Genomic DNA, 6,403 nt, shown 5'->3' on the forward strand with positions numbered 1-6,403 from the left:
TGTCCTAACCACCGTGTCCTTTGCCTTACACAAGCTTTGTAGTTTTATGAGATCCCATTTGTCGATTCTTGATCTTAGAGCATAAGCCATTGGTGTTTTGTTTAGGAAATTTTTTCCAGTGCTCATGTGTTCCAGATGCTTCCCTAGTTTTTCTTCTATTAGTTTGAGTGTGTCTGGTTTGATGTGGAGGTCCTTGATCCACTTGGACTTAAGCTTTGTACAGGGTGATAAGCATGGATCGATCTGCATTCTTCTACATGTTGACCTCCAGTTGAACCAGCACCATTTGCTGAAAATGCTATCTTTTTTCCATTGGATGGTTTTGGCTCCTTTGTCAAAAATCAAGTGACCATAGGTGTGTGGGTTCATTTCTGGGTCTTCAATTCTATTCCATTGGTCTATCTGTCTGTCTCTGTACCAATACCATGCAGTTTTTATCACTATTGCTCTGTAATACTGCTTGCTCTCCCAGCTTTCCATGTGGGGCGCAGTGGAATCCATCGCCATCTTGTGGTGGCGAATGTTATTGCGGCCGTCTACAAATAATAAACTTCATTGCTCTCTGCTTTTTAACTTCACTCTGAACATATCTGTTGGGAGGCCACCTACAGGAAGTACATTAAACACCATCTACCACACCCTGATCGCTATCGGCCCTCTTCTGTGCACAACAAGTGCCCATTACTCACATGCACAATAATACCTTTCAAAGGAAGATACAGGGGGCAAGGTGGGATCCACTTCTTCTGTTTGTCATGGGCCAGCCTATGTGTGGTTTGATGAAGCAATATTTCTTCTTTTCAAAACAATAAAACTTTTTTTGCTGTGTGCTAAGAAGCAGAACTTTTGCTCACTGTCTTCATTAACTTGAGTTTACATATGACCACGAATAGAATCCCCATGATGGCACAGTGGCTGTATAAGGACAAGTAGAGAAACCTCATTATCACATCTGCCCTGTCTCACTAGTGCTGCCCTCATCATGTTATGATGTAGGATGAAGGCCCTAATCAGACACTATTGCTGTGTTCTTTAAACTCCCAGTCTCCACAGTCAAGAGCCCAACAAATCTATGTTCTTTAAAAAAAAATTGACCAGGTTGTGGCCAGAAAATAAACTGAAATATTAGTATCTTTTGTTTTGTTTTCTTGTCAACTTGAGTATGGAAACTTTAAGGGATGTAAATAGAGATTTAAAGAATTTTTTTAGAGCCAGTGAGATGTCTCCGTGGGTTGATGATCTGAGTTTTAGCCCCAGAATAGATATGGAGGAAGCAGAGAACTAATTTCTGAACGTTGTCCTCTTGTCTCTACATGGGCACTGTGGCACTCACATGTGTGCAAGTAGGTACATACACCCACACAAGTCACTAAATATTTTAAAAGTTATTTTATTTTGCAATATTTAATTCAAAAGTATTAATAAATATATTTATTGATTTAGCTTATTGAAAAGCACATGTAATACTGTATTCATTGAGTAATATTAAATTTTCTACTTCACTTTCCAGTTTTGGCTATACATAATTTTATAATTCCTACTTTCAATGATGAGCCTCTTACAAGCATTCTAAAGTACATGGCTTTTGGTTCTGACCTATTGAAGGCTATGACTATATCAACTAGAAAACAAATTCAAACCACACGCTTCCATTGACTGGGAAATGAGTGAAATCATAAGCTTCTCCCTTATGATTGACTAAGAAAGATGTTGTTTCATTGATCCTATCATAACCTTCAGAATTTGAACAATTACCACTATCTTAATTGATGTTTAAAGTCGGTGTGCACTGACTTTCACCAGTTCCAACCTATGGTCCTTATACTGACTTATTAACCCTTTCTTAAGTGGATTTCCTTGTTTTGGTTTAAAATGATTTCTCAAGTGGCCTGCTTCTGTTAGCAGCCTAAACTGACATTAATGAAGGTGTTTCCAGAAAGACCTAGTCTCAAAGCTATTTGGTGTCTACTAATGGACTTAGTGCAGTTCTTTCTGTTTAGAAACACTGTACCCCTGATCTTAAAGAAAAAAAACAAAAACAAAAACAAACCTGCATTAAAACTTTGCCATTGGTAAGCCACTGAGCTGATTTGCAGCAGGGCAGGGCAGAATATGATAGCGGTGAATGGAATTTCCCCTCTGCCCTCTTAAGATTTGCTGGAATAAAATGATTAAAATAAATTACATGGGAGAAAAGTGTGTTAATGCATTACTGTCCTTAAGTACAGCACAACATGGTTCAGAAGCTTTGGGCCCCAGTCTTTCTAGGGGAAATGAAATACAGAAAATGTCAGGAAACAGCATGCTGGGGTTTTCTCTTGTTGTTGTTGAGCTTTTTTGTTTTTTAGAACAAATAGTAAAAATCATTTATGGAAAGTTGGAAGTTTGAAAACTATACAATAGTTTGGGATAACATGTATTTACTCTGCAAACTTGGTGGGAAATAAATATTGTGTCCAATCTTGGAGAACCTCCCACCTGAGTCTCCATTACTACATCTGATGCAAATTTGACAGAGTTTGAGGTCAGTTAGAGGGACACCGGTTGCACTGTGCATGTCTTCTAGCTCTTAATTGCTAAATCACAACCTGTATTTTCTTTTGAACAGCATCTGTTGTTTGTGATAGTCCTTACTAGGTAATGTGATACAATTTTAAAACATGTGTTCCTTTCTTCAAGAGAAGCATTTTTGGGGCTGGGGAGAAGGCTCAGTGGTTAAGAGCACAGACTACCATTGAAGAGGACCAAGGCCTGGTTCCCAGCATCCACATTGGAAGGTTCACAGCTGCTTCTATCTCCAGCTCTAGGGGACCAGACACTTCTAGTCTCTGAGGGTGCCTCGTACTCCCACACATACTAAAAATAAATATTAAAAAAAAAAGTAAAATCGGGCTTGAGAGATGGCTCAGTGGTTAAGAGCACCTGACTACTCTTCCAGAGATCCTGAGTTCAATTCCCAGCAACCACATGGTGGCTCACAACCATCTATAAAGAGATCCGATGCTCTCTTCCAGTTTATCTGAAGACAGCTACAGTGTGCTTATATATAATAAAATGAATAAATCTTTAAAAATAATTTAAAAACAAAAAGAAAAGAAAAAGCAGTTGTCAGCTTGCCTTAATAGTCCATTTTATGTATTTTTGTTTTTAAAAACAGATAAAAAGGTTGGTTGGATATTAGCAATGTTCAGAGGTAGCAAGACCAAGTGAAAAGGGAGTTATTGAAATAACCCAAAATGTTAACTGCTAGAGTTGTCTTAGTCTCAATCTCTCATCATTCCTAATTCTGTGTGTGTGTTGGAGGGGGGGGATCATGTTTTTTAAACAGTAAGTGTGCACTTACTGTTGTCCCCTATCCTGCATAGGCTCTCTAATAACACAAACATCAGTGACAGAAATAATAACTAATGTTTATTTGGTGTCCATTAGGTGACAGGGCCTGCACAGTCTTACACACTTCACCCCTAGTTTTACAGTAATCCCGAATGGTATGTGCTATTTAGTCAGTGTTACAGTTGAAGGTTCTAAGATGCTGTCTAGCACTCCATTGGTCTGGGACTCAGAGCTGGAATCTGTGTCCCTCAATCTTGAATGCTAAGTGTTGTGTTGTTTACTGCTTATTCTGTCTCGAGGAGGCTCGCCATCCTAGGAGTAATAAAGTGATATTTGTTACACAAAACTTTACTCTAAATATCTAAAGAGGCATTGAGCATATATTCTTATGCCAGCATGAATTTAAACATCTCTCGACAGCCAAAGATGACACAAACATTTAGTGAAGAAAAAAAATCCTTGCATGTTGCAGGCCCCCACCACAGGAGGTGGGGCATGTTCATGTAATATGTACCCTAGCCTCAGTGACATACCTTAAAAAAAAAAGACATTTGAGGACAAAGGACGCATCTAATGCTGACTTCTTCTGAAAGTACATGTGGTTAATCAACCAGATAGGCATACAATTTCATTCTGTAAAGTTTTATAAAGGAAAGCAAACTAAGTACTGCCTGGGAGTTAGTGCTGTGCAGAGCACTCAGGCTTCTCTATGATTCTGCTTTCTTCCCAGCACCTCACAACCAACAGCTGCCTCCATTACACCAAGTCACTCAAAGCAGTTTCCTTTGAGATTTCAAGATACCTCAGAAAAGACATTGGTAGACATTTTAACATTACTTTATTTTCAAGGTACAGGTATCTAAATGCAGTGAAACCATTAGGAAACTCACCAAAGTAGATTAACATTGCTGTTACCGAGTTGCAGCTATACAGGGCCCAACCTCCTTATTACTTTATGGCGATGGAGGACTTTTATTATTCTTGTAAAATATACATAATATGAAAGCTATCATTTTTATCTAGGTTGATTAAGTTGATACTTGATTGGCATGAAGGACATTCACTGTATTGTGGGATTATGATTCCCATGTATCACAATTCTTTTACCATTTCATACTGAAATTCTATATTCAATAAATACCAGCTCTTCACTTCTCCCTCTCACAGCCCTTGGCAACCACCATGCTGCTTTCCAGTGCTTCCAATTTGTTGTCTCTAGGCTCCTTGCACAAATAACATCATATAGTATTTGTCTCTTGGCAACTGGGTTATTTCTTTTTGTGTAAATCCCTTGGGGCATCTATGTTCTGGTATGTGCCACAGCTTTTGGTCTGAATTATGTTCCATTTGTATATAGTGTTTTCATATATGTTTGCATGCATTTCTTGGACAATTGTTGACCTCATTTTTTAAGATGGGTCTCTCACTTGAGGTCAATAATTTAGGCTAAGCTGTCTTGACAATGAATCCCAGGCACCAGCTCACCAAAGCTGCGTTTACTGGCAGAACATCATATGTCTGACTGGTATTTTGCAGTTTTGTCATATGCATGTGTGTGACTGTCTTTGTTCCTAAAACCAGCTTGGATCTAAAGCTTTCAAAAATGTCTTAATACTTATTATACAGAATAATGGGATTATAGGGTTTTCATGCATTATGTAATATTCCCCCTTAATTTCCCTTGGGATTGCATTGAATCTGTAGACTGATTTTGGAAGTATGGCCATCCCATGAGCATGCAAGGTCTTTCCATCTTCTAGTGTCCTCTTTAATTTTATTCAGTATCTATAAAGTTTTCATTAGAGGTCTTTCACATCCTTGGTCAGGTTTAATTCAAGAGATTTTTACGTTGTTTTGAATGGGATTATTTCCCAGATTCCTTTCTCAGTATATTTTTACTGGTTGATAAGGCTACTGCTTGACATACATATTATTATGGTGAGATGTGTTTCTTATATTCTGAGTTTCTATGGGATATTTGACAGGATTGAAATGTTATGATTTGTATTCTATCAAAAAACAAAAGATTAGAGAAATTTATAAAATATATTGACATATTGAGCCAGCACTACACCTCTCGAATAAACCAGTTTGACCATGGTAATTTTTTGATTTATTTTTGAATAGTTTGAAGGTATTTTTAAAGAAATTTTGCATATAAATTGCACCATAAATGGTGGAGATTGGTCTGTGTTTATCTGGTTTCAGTATTAGGCTAATAGTAACTTCATAAAGAGTTTGGTAATGTAACCTTCCTTTGCTATTTAATAGCATAGTTTGAGAAGGATTTGTGTTAGTATTTCATTGAAGGTCTGGTAATTTTATTTGGTAAATATTTGACCACAACTACTTCACTTGTACTGCTTTCTACAAAGCTGCTCAATTTTTTTTTCATTTTTTTTTCCTTTTAGATCCTCACGATTTACTTTTGGTAGGTTATATACATCCAGAAAACTATGTGCTTTATTTTAGAGTTTTCCACTTTATTGGAATAAATGATTTCTAAGAGCTAATGATTTTTCTGAATTTCATTATTGTATTTAGTAACAACTCTCCTTACCCCTCAAACTATTTACATTGAAGCTTTTCAACTTGATTGTTTTTGTATTTCAGGATTTTATGAATACTATATATCATTTTCATCCCTCCCTGTACCACAGCCCACCTCCTCCCATTTCCTTCCCCAATTTCACATTTTCCTAACCCCCTAAAACTAAACGCCAACCTAACCCTACCCGTCTTGTCCCCAACCTTAACCCGCCCCGCAATGGTTTAACCCTAACCCCTAACTTTCTAGCACTAACTGCACACCCAACCACACTAATCATAATCCCTACCCTTCTAACTCAGCTTGTTTCCAATAGACTCCTGGCATTTACTTTGACCATGTTTTTGAATTGTTAGGTATTTATGCAGATTTCACAAAGACTTTGCCACACTGAGACCATTCATAAGGCTTTTCTCAAGAATGTTATTTTCTGCATTCACAGGGTTTCAGTGAATGGAAGTATGAATACTTTTGTTATAGTGAGAACTATTGAAATGTGCAAAGGCTTCACCATATTTAGTA

Source organism: Rattus norvegicus, chromosome 1, assembly GCF_021556685.1.
Source record: "Rattus norvegicus strain SHRSP/BbbUtx chromosome 1, alternate assembly SHRSP_T2T, whole genome shotgun sequence".
Classification (NCBI taxonomy): Eukaryota; Metazoa; Chordata; class Mammalia; order Rodentia; family Muridae; genus Rattus; species Rattus norvegicus.